This window comes from Meriones unguiculatus, chromosome 3 (genome assembly GCF_030254825.1).
Source record: "Meriones unguiculatus strain TT.TT164.6M chromosome 3, Bangor_MerUng_6.1, whole genome shotgun sequence".
Lineage (NCBI taxonomy): Eukaryota > Metazoa > Chordata > Mammalia > Rodentia > Muridae > Meriones > Meriones unguiculatus.
The window spans coordinates 139,684,605-139,707,016 of record NC_083351.1 but is presented as its reverse complement, the minus strand read 5'-3'; the positions used below and the strand labels follow the sequence as shown (position 1 = coordinate 139,707,016).

Below are 22,412 nucleotides of genomic sequence, written 5' to 3'. Positions count from 1 at the left end.
TTCAAGAAAAAGCATAAAATAGAGGCATTTTTCAGGGGGAAGCGGAGGTGATTCCGCTAACAGAACCTCCAAAACTCTGAACTCTTAAAGGAAAAGAGCTCCGGAAGGTGTGAGGTAGGGAGTGGTAAAATTGGGGTGCCGGAGCAAACACGAGCTGTATGGACCTCGAAAAGAGCCACGTGAAGGCAGAGCACTGGGCAACGCTCACCCTGTGGAGCATGCATGGATGCTGGAAGGGAACACGCATGCTCCTTTCAACCTCAGAAGAGAATGAAATAGTCAACCAGATTTCTGTAAGGGTATGTCTGTGACAGCCAGCACGGCCAACAGAAGATGGGAAGCAAGCTCTCACCGTACAGTGTGGTTTAATCATGAGCAGAACTGAGTCATACACGGACCATGTAGACATACACAAAATGTTGGGAAATCTGATTATTTTTTTAAAGTCAAAACAAGTGATTAGCCATATCAGGCTGATATGCTTGGGCAGAAATGTGAGAAGTCTTGGCAATGTATTATCATGGTTATTTTAAACTCTGAAGTGTGTTTAAGCTTAAATTTGTCTGGAGGCTAGCAAGATGTGCAGAGGGTGACGGCTCTTGGCTCCAAGGCTGGTGAGCTGAGTTCAGTCTCCAGAATCCACTTGGTGGAAGGAAAGGACCGACTTTTTCTGGTTGTCCCCTGACCTCCAAATGTATTTATGGCATGTGAGTGTGAGGGAATAAATATACTGTAAATTGTCTTGTTTGCTGTTTGTGAGAAACAGACTGCATAAAATCTCAGTGGTTTTCAATAAGCTTCCTCTAGGCTCACTCCTACCGGGTGAGGTGTTTGGGTGGCTGAGATTGCTGTCTGATAATACACATGTCACTGCAATGCGCATTTCTTACTTTATGTGTTTGCCAGTGACTTACTTCTTACCCTGTGTTTCTATTTAAATGTTTTAAGTTACTTGTGTTATTTTATGTGTGTGTGTCACCTGCCTACAGCACGTACACCACGTGTGTGCGGCGCCAAATGAGTCAGAGAAGGCTCCCCAGGAAGTGAAGCCACAGGTGATTCTGAGCCACCATGTGGGTGCTGGGAACCGGGCCTCGGTTCTCTGCCAGAGCAGCAAGCTCTAAACACTGGGCCGTCTCTCCAGCCCCTCCGTTTTTGCTATATTGATCTTACTATGGCAATACTAGACAACAAACTTGAGCAGTTTTCTTACTCCAGCTCAAGACAGGTCCTAAAGCAGTGGAGACCGTGCCGCAGGTCATCAGCAGAGTCGTCCAGGAACTGCTAATGAACACGCAGTGCATGGTGGTTCGGTGGTTCAAGAAGCTCTGCACGGGCTGGTGGGATGGCTCAACGGTTTAAAGTGCTTGTTCTTGCACAGAACATGGGTTCAAGTCCTAGCGCCCACGTGGAGGCTCACAACCATCCATAACTCCAGTTCCAGAGGACCAGCCATCCTCTTCTGACCTCCTCAAGAACCACACATGTATGTGGTGCCTGCACATACATACATACAAATAGGCAGAACACTCAAACGTATAAAATAAATCTTTTAAAAATAAGTATTAGAAAGATGAGTGCCTTGGAGAGAGTATGAGGGAGGTGACAGTGACTGATGGGGAGCCACCATCTTACACACCTACAGAAGATGTTGCCGAAGAGCTCAGCATGGGCCAGTCATCCCACAGTCGTTCTGGCATGAAGCGAAAGGGAAAGGTGAAAGAGCTCAGGAGGTGGGTACGTCCTGAACCAAAGAAAATGTTCATTCTGAACTGTTGTCCTCTCTCAGCCGGATAGTGAAGAGTGATGAAAAGTGCTGTCTGTGGCAACCAGAGCTGCCCAGCTCTGTAGGTGGCTAGAGAAGAAATTCCAAAGCACTTCTCAAAGTCAAACTTGTATCAAAATGGTCGTCGTCGTCACTGTTTGGTGGTCAGCTGAGGGCCTGACCAGCCACAGCTTTGCAAAACCATCACATTTCATCTGGGAATCGTGCTCAGTAAACCAATGGCATGCACCAAAAAATGCATACACATACACACACACACACACACACACACACACACACACATACACACATGCATGCACACACGCACACACACACACACACACACCACTGCAGCCAGCAATAGAAAGGCCTCAGTCTTCTCCAGGAGAACACCTGACCCAATGTCCCAACACCAAACTTTAAAAGTTGGCTAGATTTGGCTATAAAACTTCACGTCAGCTACTGTAGTCACCTGACCTCTTTCAGCAACTGTCACTTTTCAAGCATCTTGACGAAATTTTACTGGGAGAATGAAAGATGCAAGAAAAAGAAAAAAAGATTTGGTTTCTGTTTTGATTAATAAAGATGTGTTTGAGCCTAGTGACAATTCATTAAAGTTCATGACCCCAAACCCTATCCTTTTGGATGAGCCAAACACATCTGCATATCAACTGGATTCAGCTTTCCCAGGTGAGGCTTGAGGAGGAGCCGAGCACTCCCAGAGCTGAGGGCCCCATGGCAACCCTTAGCAACAAGAAGCATTAACAGTCAGATCAGCAGTGCACCTGTTGCTGAGGTGCAGCTTGGCGGTTGCACTCTCGCCCTGCATGCACAGGGGCCTGGGTCCTGTCCATTGAAATAACCCTTGCGATGCACCCTGTCACTCTCCTAAAGGGTCACCTTCCTTTCATTTTTCGTGGCAAATGGATTGTGCATGTAGCTCAGCAGTCAGGTGTATGCGTAGCTGGAGTGTGAGGGGATGGTATAGGGGCAGAAAAGGAGGAGGGGCTGCCATCTCAATGATTTAGCTACACAGCTCACTTACATTTTGCAAACCTTCCCACCGCCCACATCCAGAACTGATTTCACCCTACAAAGCTGACTCTTTGCACCTAGCTGAACATCAATTTCCCCTTCTCCCCAGACATTGCCATTCTAACAACTCTAGGTGACAAATTAAATAGTGTGTGTCTTTTCGAGTCCAGCATGTTTCCCATGTGCTATGTTGTCAAGGATCATCCGTGCAATAGCATGTGTCACAGTTTCCCTTCTTTTTAAGGTTGAAAAACATTCTTGAATATTAGCCTTCAGTGCAAGGTTTATGCTGGGCCAGCACAGCCCTTCCCCGAGGCCAAGGCCAGTGCCTCCTCCAGGTTGAGGTCAGTGAATTCTAATGAAGATCCTACACCTGTCTCCACAGCTGCACTGGTGTTTATGTTTCTGTTGTGGTTATTCAATATTTACTATTGATATATCTTTTAGTTAAACTATGAGCTGTATAACCAAATCACCACACAGAGACTAGGATTTATTTAATTAACCTAGAGCACAATGCTGGGCAATAGTTACTCCATCCTAAAACTCCAAGCCCGCATAGTTTCCTATCATTCAGATCCACCCATTATACTCGATTTTAGTCATATCTGAGGTCTGGTTCATCTCTCCCCGTGGTTCCAAGTCCTCTCCTCCAGATTCTTCTCCTCTCCCTCCTCCTGCTACATTCCTCTTCCTCCCACTCCAGACCCAGGATGTCCCACCCTATCCTCTCCACTGCTCAGCAATGTGGCTGGTTGTTTTAATTGACAATTTAGAGAACAAATGGTGGCATGTTTACACAAACTTGAGACAGGTGATGCTTAGAATAAGCATCACAATGCAATGTCCGGATTGAAACCAGATAGTGGGGTGGTGAAATCAGCATTTGAATGAACAAGGGTGAATTGTATACATTCCACAAAAACATTATACCAACATGCTTCCTTAAGTTTGCAGTGCATGACTGTCATTTCTCACCGCTTTAAATTTGATAGGAGCAGAACTGGCAGAGCAAATGGAGATGGTGGGGCAGGCATCCCTACATCCTGTAGCCTTCGAAGATGGCACAGAACATCATTCACCTCATCATTCCAAGGGCTTCTATTTGTTTGGATTTTCCTACTGTAGTTGCTCTTGCTTGAAAAAACGCAGGAAACAGCGGGAAGATCCTGTCTACTGCAAGGCGTGCCCATCCCTGGCACACATTTAGGAATCAAGGAAACATCTCTAGGTGAGTATGTGCTCTGAACCGACTCAACGCCGAAATGAAACCAGCCTTGGCTGAGAGACTGATGTGCAGCCTGCGACCTCCCAGCGTTCCCAGGCTTTAAGCCTGTGTGTGAAGTGGGATGCTGGGGATGATGCCAGCGGGCACCTGATGGCCAAGTTACCTGATCACTCCGGTGTCCTCTCTCGTTTGCCTTTTCAGTGGCATATGCACGTTTGCGGAGACTGTTCTCCATTGATCAAAGCTGGCAGAAGTCAGGAGCAAGGGAACACATCAATACCATCCACACAAGCCAACCGCCTGGGATGCAGAGAGGGTGGGGTAGGGAGCAGACAGCTCAAATAACAGCCAAATACCCCAAACTGGGAGCGCCTAACATGATGGATGGTAACTACCAATATCGACACAAAATTGCGCTCAGCACTCAGTGGGCAAGTGTTCAGAATGTTCTTTTTACAACTTTTTACAACTGATAAGGTGATGTCCGCATGAATTTATCCCATGTCGTTCTGTGTCAGGCATTCTGTCCAGAGCTGCAGGACAAGCAAATGAAGTTAAAGACTTGGAAGAAAGGCATTGCTGTCGTCACTACTCACACGGATCCTTTCTCATATGTAGAAAACTAAGACAGAATTAGCAGATTATTTATCTATTTTCATATAAGATGGACATTTAAATATGAAGCACGTGTGTTGGTATAATGTTCTTGTGGAACGTATACAATTTACCCTTGTTCATTCACATGCTGATTTCTCTCCCCCACTATCTGGTTTCAATCCCGACATTGCATTGTGATGCTTATTCTAAGCATCACCTGCCTCAAGTTTGTGTAAACATGCCACCATTTGTTCTCTGTATTGTCAATTAAAACAACCAGCCAGTGTCGAGCAATGGAGAGACTAGGGTGGGACATCCTGGTCTGGAGGAAAGGAGAAAGAAGTGAGAGGGATGGGCAGGAGAGGACTTCAAACCATGTGGAGAGACGAACCAGACTTAAGATATGACTAAAAGCAAGCATAATGAAATCTGAATGGTAGGAAACTATGTGGGCTTGGTGGTTTAGGATGGAGTAACTATTGCCCAGCATTGTGCTCTAGGTTAATTAAATAAATCCTAGTCTCTTTGTGGTGATTTGGGAATAACTGCTGCTTAACTAAAAGATAAATCAATAATAAATACTAATAACTTATAACAAATGGTGCCCGACCTTTAAATAATACTTTAACATAATTTGGTAGGGGGAATAAGCCCCCAGTGACACAACCCGAACTTAAAATGTAAAAACTCCCAGGTCAATTGTTGTCTCTTTAAAAGAGACTCTTCAACAGGTCCAGGAACAAAAGACAGCCTACTGTGGGAAGACCTGAGACTTAACAAAGCTGGCTGCTGATACAGTCCAACAGGAGGGGGACACAAGCATGGCTTCTTTACACTGTGGCTGGCTCAGCTCAGCTCAGCTCAGAGCAACAACAGCAGCCATGACTAGAAAGAAAGGAACTGGAGGCAGACAGACTTCTAGACAGAGCTTGGCCTAAAACTGCATCTAAAATAAAAAAAATGCCATGCCAGAGAGTGTTCTAATACCTTTTGGCTTTGTTTGGATCTGGTTGCAATATGTTTAGTGGTGGTGGCTCTTCTCCACGCCTTCTCCAAGAAAGTTCAAGAAGAAAATGAGGAAAAAACCAAGGAATGGAATACTAAGTTACAGACAATAGAAAGGACACTCTTCCTAATAAAAATTAGATTAACAGCAGCTAAAATTCAAAGCTCTCTGGCTGCAAGATACTGTCAGCTCTTTCTGGTAAGGGTCCGCTGATTCACTGTAACAACAACTAAATTCCAAAATATAACCAACTGGGCTTTGCTTGTTACAACTTAAATTGGCACAACTGACCCAAAACTTAAATTTTTCTTGTCTCTTTGCTTGATTTTCATTTAAAGGCTTTGAGTTACAATGATACGGATTTGAGAAAAAAATATTTGAACAAGTTGGTGAAGGCACATGCCTTTAATCCCAACACAAAGAAAAAAGAAACAGGCAGATCTCTGAGTTCCAGATAAGCCTAATTTACATAATAAAAGCCAGGGTGGCAACTCCTGATATTTAGCCACTTGCAGAGATGGTCTAAGATTCAAAATGACAAAATTTTCCTTACGGTTACTATGTAAGTTCTTTTTTCTTAATAATAGATGTTATGTCCTTGCTGATCTAAAGATTGGATTCACATCAATTTTAGGTTTATATAAGGAGCAATGATGTCACACTGCTCTAAAAAGGCCAGCCAACATAAAAAACTGGTACTTCCACAAAACTGGTACAAAAGGGCATTTTGGCTTAAGAAATATGTTCCATTGGTAAATGTAAGTACTCAAAATTAGACTGGGAGACAAATATGCAAACTGCCTATCTCCCACATCAAAAAACTTTTAAATGCTGACTAGATAAAGGTGTCACACTGCTCTGGAAGCCAGCTTATTCTTTCAAATGTGAGACATTTTTATGGGGTGGGGAGCAAATGTCGGTCATGCCTGCTTCAAAAAAGACACAGGAGGCTTACAGATGGCAAAGTACATGCAAGGCTATTTAAGTCCTAGAAATTCAAATATTACAATTCATATGTTTAAAAGGCTGAACCATCCATCCCATATCAAAAAAAAAAAAAAAAAAAAACCAAAGAAGAGCCATACCAACGTAAAAATTCAGGTACAAGATGCCTAGGGCATGCTTAAATAATAAAGGTAAAAAGGAGTTTATATAAGGTTTACTTAAAACATGCCTTTTCTATTGCTCAAGGCAACCAGCTTTTCTCTCTAATGGGAGGCCTTCTCTCGGGAGATAGGTAGCAGCTTGGCCTATTACAATAGGTGCCCAAGAGCCCAAAAAAGATATTTTGATCTATACAACTTTGTTTTGATTTCAACATGATAACGATTGTATGTTCTATAGTAATGGTAACTTATATTGCTGATCCCTTTACATGGGAACAACTCTGAAACTGACTGAGACATAAAAAAAAATGTCTCTAGCCAGAACTCCAAAAATACATAACCAATAAACCCTTGGCTATAATATCCTCAAATTTTATTATACCATTCTTTTAATTGGAATAGATAAAATTAGCTTACAGCTTAGTTTCATCCTGAACATCTCATACATTTATAATTATAGAACTGTATAATGCTTGTGAAAAATTGTATGTTTGCAGATCAAAAGGACCAGACACTGGAGACGCTGGATCAAAACTGACAGAATTCAGTCTTCCAGCATGCTGAGACATTGACATATCTGTTCCAGCATCTTGCATGTTCCAGCATTCTGCTTGTTCCTGCCTCAACTGCTTCAATTGTTGTTTCTCATCAAAGCCTGCCCCCAAGAGAGCTTTGAAAAAAGCTACTAATCTCAAATGGTCTAGCATTTTAGACTGTTCCAAACAGGACTTCTATTAAGCCTGAAATTTCTCAACATTGAAAGACTGGACCACAAATGTTAATGCTTGCTTAATTTTTCCCAATTTCCTTTGGGCCCCCGAACAGGATTTTTGCATGTCCAAAATGTCAACTAGAAGAAATTCATAAGAATGATGTCCAGTTTCCTTTAGGGACGTTGGGTAGGTTTTTGGTTGTTTTCTGTGGTAATGAATGTTTATTGTCATTAGGAGATGGTTATAAATTATTAATGGTCTTATTCAGACAGAAAACAAGGTTAGACTCAGGGATTTCTCTCTTTCCCTTTTTTCTCTGTCTTTCTTAGATAAGGAGAAAAGGGGTTGGAAAGAAAGGGGAATACAGGGATATCTTACAGGAATAATAAGACAAAATATAGATTATTGAATATTCTCAATTTAAGGCTTTATTTGTTATTCTCAAGGTTATTTTTAACTCTGGTATAGGATTTTTTATTTTGATGCAAAAATAAGTCTATTTTTAATATATTGGTAAATTTTAGAATATTGATACAAATTCAAGATTACTTCCAATACTTTTAAAATGCTATTACAAACTGTTTAGGATATTAGGTAATAGTTAATTGTTAGTAAATCAACTCATAGTCATGTCAGACACTAATCTAACTTATCACAGGACTATACATCCTAGGTTTAACAGAGAGATATGATTTTGTAGACATATCAATTACATGAAAATAGGTAGTCTTCAAAAACTTCAGAGACCTGCAGAATATAGCATTTTAAAATGTCTTTAGTATTTTAAAGATTCTTTGACAATGAGACAGGTCATCTCCTGGCAGCACTCCGCCTACCTCAAAGAAGATAATGAGCATCGAAGAACCTCCATATGGAGATGGCTTCAAATGTGGCAAATGAGCCAACCAGTCAAAAAGAAAATGTCCTCTTTTCACGACAGACAGAATTCTGCCAAAAATGGGCAAGCTCAAATGTAGGACAAGCCGACTGCTGAACTCTGCCAAGACAGGGTAAACAAGTACTAAATAGTTCCTGCTTCACATATATGTCTGTCAAATATTCTGAACCAGAAGGCTGAAGATGATGCTCCAACGTTATAGAGTTATGGGTGACTGTTCAGGCAGAAAACTGTCTCTGTCATTTTTAAAAATTTTTTGGAAGTTACTAACATGCACTTTCTATTAACTCCAGTAATTAATTTTATTCCTTCTTTAGTCTCTGGTGGGGTTGAAGACCAAATAGTTATAGTTCCACAATTAAGCTTAAGTTGTTTAGAATTTAAGAAAATGCTTTCATATAGGTAATATAAAAAGGATAAAAGTTAACTTAGGTATAGTACTCTAAATTTGTCAAGATAAGATAGAAATCAAATACTTTCTCCCAAGTTGCCAAATGCACACGGACTGGACATTGCACATGTAAATCTTACCTAGTAGTTTTCATAACTGTTTTATAATTATTATTCTATTAAAAGAAAAGGAGCCTTTTATTGAACTTAAAGGGAGAAATGTTGGTATAATGTTCTTATGGAATTTATATAATTTACTCTTGTTCATTCAAATGCTGATTTCTCTACCCTACTGTCTTGGGTTTCAATCCAGACATTGCATTGTGATGCACCTGCCTCAAGTTTGTGTAAACATGCCACCATATGTTTTCTGTAGATGTCAATTGAACAAGTAGCCAGTGCTGTGCAATGGAGAGAAAAGGGTGAGACATCCTGGTCTGGAGGAAAAGAGGAAGAAGTGAGAGGGATGGGCAGGAGAGGACTTCAAACCATGTGGAGAGACGAACCAGACCTAAGATATGACTAAAAGCAAACATAATGGGTGAAATCTGAATGGTAGGAAACTATGTGGGCTTGGTGGTTTCAGATGGAGTAACTATTGTCCAGCATTGTGCTCTAAGTTAATTAAATAAATCCTAGTCTCTGTGTGGTGATTTGGGTATACAGCTGGTTTAGGAATAACCACTGTTTAACTAAAAGATAAATCAATAACAAATATTAATAACCCACAACACACGTGTCTAACATTAACAAGTAGGAAATGCAATTAAAATGAATTTTATATAATAAAAAGCTTTCAGTCATCTAAGAATAAAAATTTAAAATATATATAAACTGTATGTACAACACATATATTTCAGAGAAGACATATCAGCCAAGAAGAAAGTATGTTCAAAGACTGAGGCACTTGTTGTCCAAATGAAGATAACTTTTCCAAGCTCATCAGTGTAGCAAATGTATCTGAAGTGAAATCACAAGGTCTGTCGTGAAATGTGAAATTTAGTCTAAAGTGTATAAAAATAAGGTCCAAAAATACCCAAGAATTAACAAGACAAACGTGAAAATGGAATTTTTATCAGAATTATTATCTGTACAATTATAATCTAAACGTGACATTAGCACAGTGGTTCTCAACCTGTGGGTCACTACGCTTTGTGGGCTAAACGACTTTTTCACAGGGTCATATCATATATTTACATCACTGCTCATTACAGTAGCAAAATTATGAAGTGACAACAAAAATAACTTTACGGTTGGGGTCACCACAACCTGAGGAATTGTATTAAAGGGTTTCGGCATGAGGAAGGTTAAGAATCACTACATTAGCACAAGCCCACACTGAACTAGTGGAGATTTGAAAGACAACACAGAACCAAGGTGAGGGGGAAGACGAATTATTTGCTACATGAGACCCAGCAGCTTGCATTATGAGAATAAAGAAAATTCTACCATCATAAAACTGGGTAAAAGCATGTGGTAAATTTGATTGTCAGAAACAAAACTATTTCTGAATGATTTTTCTATTAAGGATGGAAAAGGATTTCTTCAACTTGGGCTCACGCACACTCATGTGAACTGAGAGCCCGGAGTCCCACACCAATGGACAGAAATGATGCTCATAGCAGAACTGTTTGAAAAGCATAAATAGCCACTTCTGTGAGAGGGTTAAATTAATCATGATATTCTCTAATGCGATGCTGTACGTTACCAGATTAGCAATGATGATACAACAATCACAGACAGACATATTAACATGAAAAAAAGGGCTGAAGGATGTTTGTGGCATGCCGTCGTCTCTACAGAGTTTGAAATCAAGCAACAGTTCTTAGCCTCAGGTCTGGATTGTTCCACGGGCTCTGTGTATAGCAGGTCTAGTCTCCAGCAAAGTCCTAGAGAGGCTGTGGAAACCTGAGGAGGCAGGACTTAGCGAGAACTGGGGCGCCCTGGTCTCCTCCTTCTACTGCTCTTCATACCCTGGCCGTGGGGGCTGCTTTTCTCCACAGAATGTTTCTGCTCCAAGGTGGTGCCCCCAAATAGCACTAACAAGCGTGGACGGAAACTGCCACACCTGTGTATAAAAACCCACCTACCCTCTGTGCAAATTGTTTACCTTGGGTATTTCTTACAGTAACAGAAAGCTGACTAAGACCCTTGGGGATTCATAAAGACTCATCACCTCAAGGGAAAGCAGGGGAACAATTAGTTCACAGTTAACTCCAGGAGGGACCATACAGAACGCTAAATCATACCAAAGTCCTTATTGTTCTGGTAGACTTTTCTGCATATCTCCCAGTTCATAGTTTTAAGCAAAAGCACAAATTATTATATCTTGTCTCGGACTGTGCAATCTAATGTAGCAGACTTTTAAACAATCAGTTAGAATGCATGGTGCAAAATGCATCAGTGAAAAAGGACCAATTAGAGTGTGCAAGACCAAGGAAGGCCCTTTACCTCTGTGGTAAACTCTGAGAAGAGTTTGGAGAAGTGAGGAGAGAATAGAGAAAGTCTATTACCCAGAAGGAGGAATGCTGAGCAAAGCCAGAGCGGAAGGAGAGGCCCTGCAAAGGATGATGGGAAATGAGCGACACGGCTCAGTAATAGTTCTAGGTCCTTCCCTTCTGGCTTGGAGCAAGCCCTCAGAGCAACCCAAACACATCTCTCCAGCTCTGACACACAAAGGCAAGCAGTTGAGACTTTCAGCTCTCCATTCAATGATTCTGTGATCCTGGATCACATTCTCCTCCTGGGATCTTGGGCCACATTTTCCTCCTGGGAAAAGCAGAAACACCACAGCTGCCGGGTATGAAAAAACAGGCAACTATTCTTTTTCTTTCATCCCTCATGTTAAAGCATTTTTATTTACTGTATGTGTGTAGGTGTGTTTGGGGTGAAGAGCAAGAGTGTGGTAGGGCACACATGTGGAAGTCAGAGGACATCTTGGACTAGAGATGGAACTCGGTTCTCCAGACTTGGTGGCAGACACTTCACTTATGGAACCGTTATGTTGGCCTGCTCTTTTCTCCTTACCACAATCCTCTCAAAAGTTTTCGGTCTTTGAGACATTTGCTTTGCATTCCATGTAGAGGATAGAATTTCTTGATACCTGACAACAAGAAGGGGACATCATAAGCAGCCCAGCCATGACAGGTATGAGCATGAGAAAGATGCTCCATTTACCTGAGCTTCCGTTTCCTCAGCTTGCTAAGAAGACTACAAGAGTAAGCAATGGACTCCAGGCACTAGCCAGTGACCTGGTAGCACAATCGTGGGGAAAGGCTGCTTGCTGTTCCACCTGGGAAGACTGAAACTTTTTTCTGCCGCTGTAGAAAAGAAGGTTCTTCAGTGAGGGTCTTGTTGGCATTCTGGAATCAAGAGTGATGGTCTGTCTGTCTTGTTTGCCTTTCCTACGGCACAGAGGCAAGTTGAGACAGCTTGCTCTGAACTCCTAAATTTCTGGTACCTTCTTTACTGTAAACACTAAAGTGCCTGCTCATGACTGGAGCTACTCTGGTCCCTAGAATGACTGTCACAAAGATTAGAATGCATCTTCAGGAAACATCCGCTTTGAAGTTCATAGCTAGGGTGACATCATGCAGAGGCTCCCAACCAGAGATGAGTGTATTCTGAAGAAACATTTTGACCTTTGTGTGTGTGTGTGGGGGGGTGGTCTTTAGTAATCTCTCATCACTTCAGCCCAGCCCTGGGCTTCCAGCTCTGACAGTCAAGGCTCACTGTAGTTAGATGTGAAATCTGATTTCAGGAAGGATTCACTGAGGCCCAGGATGGCACAGGGGAATACCCTGTTCACTATGGGAGGGAGGGGGTGCAGGAGGGGGCTGGGTAGTGAGTCAGCCACCAGCTCCCTAGAGAAATGCCTGCGCTGGTTTCTCCTCCCACTCACAGCCAGGGGCTTTTTCTTTGTGTCATCAACAACAGCAGCAAGGAAGCTAAAGCAGCCTAGAGCATCAAATGAGGTTTCTTGTGCTAATTTCCAGTGTCATGGGCTGAACTGCTTTGAAGGGATCCCTTCTTGCCCTTAAACAGAATTTCAAACATGTAGAGAATTATGGGCTGAGGATACAGATCAGCGGCGGAGCACACAGTATGCATGCATGACGTTCTGAGTCACCACCAAAGGAAATGTGTAGTATGTATGCACTCAGATACATACATGCGTATAAAAAGAATAGTAGCCTGTTTTTTCATATATATATGAAGCAAAGGGAATAGTTTGTCTTTAGCTAGGCCACTGACTTCTCCCCAGGTGGTTTTACAGTAAATCCCATTAGGCACATCACTTCTTCAGGAAACTTGGTTGACTTTTAAAACTGGGTTTCCAGCTAAATAGCAATGCCAACTCCATAGGTCTAAAAACCCCCTGACACCTGGAGCCCAAACTAGTCTTGGGATATTTTTGCAGGCCTTACAACACAGCAATAACAACCACAAAATACACGTTGTAAGACGACTGCCTTTCCTTGTCTGTGCCTTTTGAACTCTGGAATTACAGGCAGGCTGCCGTGTCTGACCTTGCATTTACATGGATGTTGAGGATCCAAACCCTGCTTCTCACACTTGCACAGGAAGCACGTTATCCACGAGCCATCTAATCACCTCCTAAAACTTGTGAAGGTAAAGCTGCTATGAATATGGGTTAGCTGAGTCATCTGTGTGCTGAGTGATGCTCAGGAGGAGGAGCTTGTGTCCACGCTGATGGCAGTGGGCCTTCGCAGTGGGGCACTTTGGCTTTCCAAGTATACCATGGATCGCCTTTCCTGCGGCTATCTCTTTACTTGTCATGGGTCTATTTAAATTGTTTACTTCAGCTTGGTTTAACTTTGGTAGGTCATATATAGCTGCACATTTATGCATTTCTTTTAGATGTTCCAGTTCAGTGAAACATATACTTTTGATGTATGTCCTTTTGAGTGTGAATTTCCTCCACGTCACAAGTGTCTCCCTGTTAACCTCTAGTTTTATTAATTTGGGTCTTCCCTCGCCTATTTTTGGCTAGTGTCCTACTAAATGGAGAAAAATTGAATCAGGAGCAAGACGATGTTCATTTTTTACACTCATGTTCTATCTAGTGTTTGAAGTCTTAACTAGAGCAATAAGACAAGAGAAGGAAACAAAGTGATACATATGGGAAAAGAAGAAGTCAAAATATGATTATTTGCAGATGATATGATGCTGTACATAAGAGACGCCAAAGGCTCTACCAGAAAACTGCTACAGCTGATAAATACATTCAGCAAAGTAGCAGGATACAAAATTAACACACAAAAATCAGTAGCCTTCCTATATAACAACAATAAACATACCAAAAAGAAATTAGGACACAATGCCACTTTTTATAACCTCAAAATAATATCTTGAAATAGATCTGACCAAGGAAGTAAAATATTTGTACAATAAAAACTTAAAGGCACTGAGGAAAGAAATTGAAGAAGATGCAGGAATATGGAAAGACCTTCCATGCTCATGAATTTGTAGGATTAATAGTGTAAAAGTAGCTATCCTCCCAAAAGCAATCTACAGATCGAATGCAATCTCCACCAAAATACTGGTGTAAGTTTTCACAGAAACTGAGAAAAAAAATTAATCTCTAAATACATACGGAAACACAAAAGACCCAGGATTACCAAAACCATCCTAAGCAATAAAAACGATGCTGAGGGGTAACACCAGTCTCCATTTCAAGTCATGGTGCAGAGCCACAGTAAATTAAGAATTATGACCTAGGGACTGGAGAGATGGCTCAGTGGTTAAGAGCACTGCCTGCTCTTCCAGAGGACCCAAGTTCAATTCCCAGCACCCAACTGGCAGCTCACAACTGTCTATAATGCCAATTCCAAGGGATCTGACACCTTCACACTAACACACATAGAATAAAATTAAATAAATAAAATATTTAAAAAGAATTAGGGCCTGAAATAAAACAGAGAGTTCTCAGAAGAAGAAGTAGAAATGGCTGAGGAATATGCTTTAAGGATTCAAGATCTATACCCAACAGGGAAATATAAATTAAAATTTGAGGTTTCATCTAAGATGAAGAAGAAGAAGAAGAAGAAGAAGAAGAAGAAGAAGAAGAAGAAGAAGAAGAAGAGGAAGAGAAGGAGAAGGAGAAGGAGAAGGAGAAGAAGAAGAAGGAGAAGAAGAAAAGTGTTAACTTGGATATGGAGAAAGGAGAACACTTATTCACTGCTGGTGGAAAGGGAGGACACTTATTCACTGCTGGTGGAAGTGCAAACTGGTGCAGCCATTATGGAAATCAGTGTGGAGATTCCTCAAAAAGCTAGAGATAGATTTGCCATATGATTCAGCCCCATCACTTTGGGACACTGTTCCCTGTTGTAGAGACACTTGTTCATCCATGTTAATTTCTGCTGTGTTCACAATAGCCAGGATATGAAAACAGCCTAAGTGCCTATGCACAATAGGATATTATTTATCTGTAAAAAAATAAATTATAAAACTTTCAGGTAAATAGATTAATCTAGAAATAATTGCTCTGAGTGAGGAAAGCCAGACCCAGAAATATAAATATCCCATATTTTGTTTTGTTTTTCTCATGTGTGGATGTTAGCTTTAGATCTTTAGATGTGTGTGTTTAAATTGGAGTTTCCACAGAAGGCAAGAACTAGTAAGGAGACATGGGGTGGTGAATTCAAGGGAAAGGGGATAGAATGTAGGATGTATGAAGGGGGGAAGGGGGGATAATGAAACAGTAGGAGTTAAATGGGGTGAGATGGCATGTCAGGATAGAAAACTGTATGGGGAGGGAAAATGAAAACTAGAGACCTTTGAAAATGCTTTATGGAGATCTGATACTGTAGAAGCTTTCTAAAATATAAAAATAAGTCTAAGTGGAATTACACTATAACAGGGATGATGCCTCTCTAGACACCACAGACTATCAATGAAAACGTCCAAGTGACAAGCATTGGCTACCTCTTTTCAAGATGTTAGTTAGTGGGGTCCCATAAACACCCTTCGAACATTATAGACTATTGCCATTGATCTTGGCTACCCTCTAGAACTTGACAGTAAAACTCTATAGCTGAAGACATTCCATAACTTAAGTCATATGCTATGAATAAATAAACCTGTTATCAACCAGAACATTTCATCCTTGCCGATTAGATTTCATAATGGTGAAAGGTTCTGTGCAAGTTTCCAGGCAAGAAGAGTCGTCAACAATCTTACTCTAGCTTTGAACCTATCAGCTATAGTAACAACTGGCCTAGCAAGGCATGCACCCTGACACAATAATGGCATAAATGCTATAGAAGTAACCACCCCCACTTTTGGGTTTAAGATCCATTATAAAAGGTGAAACTAATTCCAGTTTTGTTAATTGGGCCAAAAATCTGTAGCTAGCTCGGCCATAGACCTTAGGGAAGGACCTACTACTATTATCCCATTAAAAGGACATAGTACTAAACTGCTCCCTAATTCTTATTTTATATGCATAGATTAGTGTTATCACATCAGAGAAGCTTATTGTGGTAAATGGCAGAAACTAGACCATGCCAGCCTGTCTGATCTGGGGCCACACTATTCAGCTCTCTCTGCATGAATGACCTCCACAGGAGAGGGATGAGCATTGCCTTCAGCTTTTATGACTCCTGGACCACCACAGCCTTCAGAACATTCTTACTGGTTGCCTTCAATTAACACCTGAGCCAGACAGAGGTCCCAGAAGCGGGTCACTCCACTCAGCTTGGGGTTCCTCTAATGTGGCTCCCAGTCAGCTCCCTGAAAACTGTCACAACCTGAGCTGTTCCTTGCCAGTCCTTCCACCTACTTTCTCCATTCCCAAGAGTCATGACACCTATAGATGATATCTGCCTCCTTTTCTCCATCTTCCCACGGATATTTTCCCCGCAAACCTCTTGCTTTTCCTGGTGTATGATTCCTGGAAGGCACACACTCAACAGAGATTGGTTAGTCTCCTGGAAAAGTTTCTATGAGATGGCAGCACTGGGGGCTGGAAAGGGAGCTCAGTGAGCAAAGTGCCTACAGCACAATCTTAGACCTTCAGGGCTAACAGTGTGTGCCTGCAACCTCAACACTGGGGATCAGAGACAGGAGGATCTCTGAGGTTTGCTGGCCAGCTGCTTTATCTAAAATACTGAGTTTCAGATTTAGTGAGAGATCCTGCCTCAAAAAAAATAAGCTGGGGCCCTGCCAGATAGCTTGGTAGGTCGAGGCAATTGCTGTATAAGCATGGTGGCCTAAATTTGATCTCCATACCCTGTGTAAAAGTAAAAGGAGAGAATGGGCTTTACAAAGTGTCCTCTGACCTCCACATACACGCTTTAGCACACACACACACACATGCATGCGCACATGCACAATAATAACAAAGCTTTTCTAAAGGTGGAGAAGTGATTAAAAAAAGACATGTAGTATCACCCTCTGGCCTCCATCTGTATTGCCATTGGTAAGTGCACCTGCACACCTGTGTGACACACATCCAGAGAGAGAGAGAGAGAGGATGATAGTGTTATGGACATTCTTGTGTTTGATTTTATTGAGCAGTGTTAACACTAATTAAAAAAAAAAAAAAAGATGGTAATTGCCCCCTTGGAAAGGTTGTAGCTAAGTAGTGTTAGAGTACAACAAGGGTCTCACACTTACAAGGTCCTGTGTTCCATTTCATTTTTGTGTCACACACAGACACAAAAATGTTGTAGAAAGGCTGTTAGACTCGTGTGGGCTTCTCTACTCTGGCTAGTTCTCAAATAATTAAGACAGAGACCTCTTGGATTTATAAGAGCTTTAAAGCACAGATACCAACCAGGCAGATATCAACCCTGTAAGCTTTTTTGCTATTTTCTAGCTACACACCCTAAGTTACCTGCCCTAAACATTCCTCTCTGGGCCAATTCTCATGACCACTGTGCTCATGGTTCTTACTGTTCTATGGTGACATCTTTCTCTCAGGCTTCCTCTCCTCCTGCTACATCTCTGCTTCCTCTTTTCTCTTTCCTTGGCCTCGTGGTCCCTCTCTGACCTCAAGCCTGGGAACCGCAGCTCTCCCTACCATTCTTCTGCCCAGTCACAAACTTCAGCAACTTTATTGACTGATCCATCTTAAATTAGGCAGAGCAAGGTTTACACAGCAAAGGCATTGCTCCTCTGGGTAGCAACCAGATCTTGGGGGGCAATAATTAGCATTAGAATACATAGCACCAGACCAACCCCCAACACACACACACACACACACACACACACACACACACACACACACACGTATAGTCACACACAACACTGCACAAAACAGCACATCAGTGAGCAATTCTGAAAGGCAAGCACATAGCTTGCTGTATGACTCAGTTCTAAGAAGCATAATAAGAATGCCACCATAAACTGTAGTTTACGTTAGAAGAACCCATGGTGCAAAGGGTCTGCCTGAAAAGGATAATGGGTAAGTCAGCATCTTTCTGAGTCCGAAGTCAATAGTGGAATAGCAGATATAAAAGCAAGTTACTACCGTGATATGTGAATATTGCCCAGAGAGTCATGTAAAGCCGTTGAAATCTGTCATCTAGGGGCTTAAAAGTTTGAGGTGAGCATGGTTTAGGGAATTGCTGTTTTCTTTTTGAAAACCATAAAGAATAATAGAATTCTTCAACTTTGAAACACTTGAGCAATTGATACGAGTCAATGTCTCAAGCATGATGAACAATGACAACAAACGTGCAAGATGGCTCTGGACAGGTGAGTGAGGCATAAAGGTCTTGGATGACTTGATTTTAGAAAGCCCTGGAAATGCTTTGAGGGTTTTTCATGAGACAGGATCTGGTGGAGAATGTGTTGGCTGAGATGGCAACAAGGGTATGAAACAGGGTACTTCTAGGCTGGTCAACCAGGGAATGACAGCTACACATGTGTGACATGTCCTGAGTGAAGCAGAAGACTTGAGGATGAAGGACAGGAAGATGCTCAATGTCCCTGAGGATGTCATCTAGGACAGGATGTAGTGTGGGCAGAGTTACTGGGCCAATATGGCCTGGCAAGGAAGATCTGGTCCCCACACACATGTAAGAACTCTCAGCACATGAAAAACAGGATCTCAGAAGGCCCACTTGGGGTAATAGATAAGACCCTGACTTGGGAAGAGCCTAGAGAGGAAAAAATTTGAGCCATGCCCTGTGAAACATTCCCAAAAGCAGCTGGAAGAGACAGGAGAAAAAGACAGTTTAGCGGGGTAGGGAGAAGACAGAGTGGTGTGGTGGGAGTGGATAGCAGAGCAGGGGGCTCAGGGAGCATCACCCACGGTTCAGACACTCTGTAGGACCAGGGTTCAGCCATACAGCAAGGAGTGCTGGCCACCAAAGCAGGTGGGTATGAAATGACTGTGGGAGGTAGGGAGGGGGTCATGGATAACAGCAGCTACCAAAAGTAGTGGCAGATGACAGAGTCCCGGTCGGGAACTAGCCAGCCTAGTGTGACGCAAGGCCAAGGAGAGGAGGGATATTAGGAAAGTGCTCAAATGACTCAGAAAAGTATAAAGATAAAATGGAAAGTTTTCATGCCATGGTGACAAGAAAGAAATGAACCGTCAGCCATGGGTTTAGGAGAAATGTGAAGTTAGAACATGAGGCTTCTTTGCTCTGCAGTCCTGCGTCATTGATTCAGGCACAGTGGTACAATGTTCCCATGGCGACACTATGACGTGTTATTGTTGGTGGCCCATCCTGTCAGTGGGAGGCCCTGCAAGCCTTCGAGCAGCTGGGGTGCAGGGACCTCCTGTCACTCTGCGAGTGACGTCTTTCCAAGATCAAAACCACTTCCTAAGTACAAGAAATGAGCTAGTTTTCTCCTCAGGTGAATCTCATTGTACACACAACCTCCCCCTTCCCCCCGGAAAGAAGTGATGATTGAAAGACGGTTCAGGAAATCTGTTTTCCCCAACTGCTGGGAAAAACATAGTCTTTTGTCTTTACATTTTGCCATAGTCACACAGGGAAAATGTTTTATATGCCTTTATACAAAAAAAAAAAAAAAAAAAAAAAAAAAAAAAAAAAAAAAGGGCAATGAAAGTACGTGCAGGTTGTGAATCTTTGGAAGAATTTAATGGCATGTTCTGCATGTCGCTTTGATTGCTGTTGAGATCAGCTCAAAAGAAAAATGCCCATCTTTAATGCATACTAGCTCAGGGAAGTAAAACTAGGGCATCAGAAAAATCACAGGATGGTGGTTTCAACTCCACAGGCCAAGGCTGATATGGCTGTCTGCTGCTTTTCTGATTCTGGTCCCCAAACAATCAGTTCAATCACGTGTTTGAAAACAATAACATACACGATTTTTTTTTCATTTCTTTGCATCTCCATTTTTATCATTATATTTTGATGGCCTGAGAATTTAGGAAACTAAAGGGGGTAAATCACAAATAGGTTCAGCTGTCTAAGAAAATACACCAATTCCAACCCGAGTCGTTGGTGGCAAGCAACAATTCCAGAAAATGTATGCAAACAGTCGACTTATTAGAAACATACTGAATTACTCACAGCATCGCAAAGCATTGGCCAAAGGAGGGCCGAGCACAGCTGCAGCAGGGAGGAAGCTGTCAGCAGCCGGGCTGTGTTAGCAGTCACTGCTCAGCTCCCCACTCTTGACTGCCTGCTATCAGCTAACCGATACTGCCCTTCATCTCCAGCTGCCCCAGGTTTCTCCTTCACCCCCCGAGATTGATGGTTCTTGATGAGAACATCCAATCAGCCTAGGTTTGAGTCAACAGTTCACACTCTGGACTCCAAAAAGACAAGGGACTGGGTCCTTTCCAGGAAGACCGGCTCATATACTGAATGTCCCCAGAGTATGCAGTATCCACAACCTGGGCAACTATGCCCAGCAGGGCTGTCTGCAAGCCACTTCATTCTAGTTGCCCCTGTTTAATTGTTTATAACGTTGTCGCTTGACTTTGGAAGCCACTGATAGCTGTCAACCCTTTGATGGATATGAGTGAGTTCCTGTGGGCTGAGGTTCAGGGTAGAAGGTGGGGGGAGGTTGCTCTTATCTCCCCTGTGGGGCAGGTCTGCTTTCTTGGTCCCTGATAAGAATGGGTTTTCTTTCCTCTTCCTCTCAGCCTCTCCTTTGACCTCTAGACTTTAAAATATGAAGAAGTTAGAGAATTCTTTTGCTGTATGTCAATCACTTCTACATGCTACCTAACTGTGAATGTGGGGGGGTAGAAGGATAGATGTGTGTGTGCATATGAATGTGTGTTCAGGTAAGAATATAATGCCAGAGGTTGACAGTCTTCCTCAGTTAATTGCCTAGCTTGATTTTTAGACAAAGTCTCTCCTTAAACCCAAAGCTCACTGATTTGAGTAGACTGGCTTGCCAGGAAGCCCCCCCCCCCCGCCCCAGGTTTCTCCTGCCACCATCTCCTCAGTTTATGTTATGTGCCACTGAACCTGGATACTCACAGGAATGCTGGGGATCCACGCTTGGGGCCTCGTGACCACGTGGCAGGAAGCCCACCAGCTGTGCCATCTCCCCAAACTTGGTGTCCCATTTTTACCTTCATGCTCACGATTTAACCACTGGTTGCAACAGCTTATTGTTGGTTTGCAGTGACGGGCATCAGATTCCAAACCTGCACTTGTCAGGCAGGCAACCTGTCACCATGCCATGTCCCCCCAGCCAGGGTGGATACATTTCACCCCACTAGCTAGGTGAGGACTCAAACAGGTTAAAGTCACAGTGTTAAAAGCTTTTAGAACCATACCTGTCCAATGATGGAGCCTGGGACTCTGATCTGTAAAGTACTGCCTGCCACATACCTGCTTCCCATACCCTGGAGGGTATGGGAGTTGCTGGAGTTGCTATCAGGAGCTCCTTTGACCCACAGTTCTGTGGACACCTGATGATTGCTGCTATATCTAAGCTCTCTAGGTGGCTGTTTGTCTTACAGTCTCTGTCAAATGGGTTGTCATTAAAATATTGTTAAGTTTTATAAAGAAGCCACCCAGGGTAAGCCTTTTTACACCCCACTTAAAAAAAAAACTGTCACCCATCTTCACCCCCCCCCCACTCTAATGATGACATACAGTTCCCTGTTCCAGTAGAACCAAAACTAGACTGGCAGTCCCAAGAACCAGGGGCCTAGCCTCTTCCTCTGGTCCTAACCCCTGGTGGCCTAACCACTCATTTCGCCCCTTACTGGATTATCTCCATAGTGCCTGCTAGATCTTTTCTTCAGTTTCCTTCTGCTCTGAAACCCAGTGACCCTTTCACCTCCTAGCTTATCCTCAATTCACTCTTCAGATCGTTATAGCAACAAGAACGAAAAAGAAAAATATCTACGCTGTTGTAATCAATCCTCCATCACTATTAGTTCTGAAAGTCTGGTTATGGGATGGTTTAGTGTCAGTATGACTATTAGATCAGGCGGTCATGCAAAGGCTGGGTGTTAGCATAAGATTTTGAGATTGGCAGGGAAGGTGTGGGAGGGAAGTGGTTAGGGCACTCTGTTTGCTGTCTGTCCAACCCGATGAACAGTGGTCACTGCAGGACCTGGGAAAGTTCCGTCTTGAGCCTTGTTGGCAGAGTTGCACGCTACAGTGATTCCCCCTGAACAGCCATGCCAAAGGTGCTTGCCCTACCCCGTGGCCTCTGGTGGTCAGGTCATTTATAATAGGTGGCCCGAGAGGTAGTAAC

At 42.6% G+C, this 22,412-nt stretch overlaps 1 long non-coding RNA gene across 1 annotated transcript; it reads right to left on the bottom strand.

Annotated features, from left to right (window-relative positions):
• Positions 1 to 11,577: 11,577 nt before the first annotated feature.
• LOC132652803 (uncharacterized) lies at positions 11,578 to 12,215 on the bottom strand. Its single transcript, XR_009590361.1, has 2 exons — positions 11,916 to 12,215; positions 11,578 to 11,841 (listed from the first exon to the last, which is right to left on the bottom strand). It is a non-coding gene; the product is annotated as an uncharacterized LOC132652803 (long non-coding RNA).
• Between the last annotated feature and the right edge of the window lie 10,197 nt (positions 12,216 to 22,412).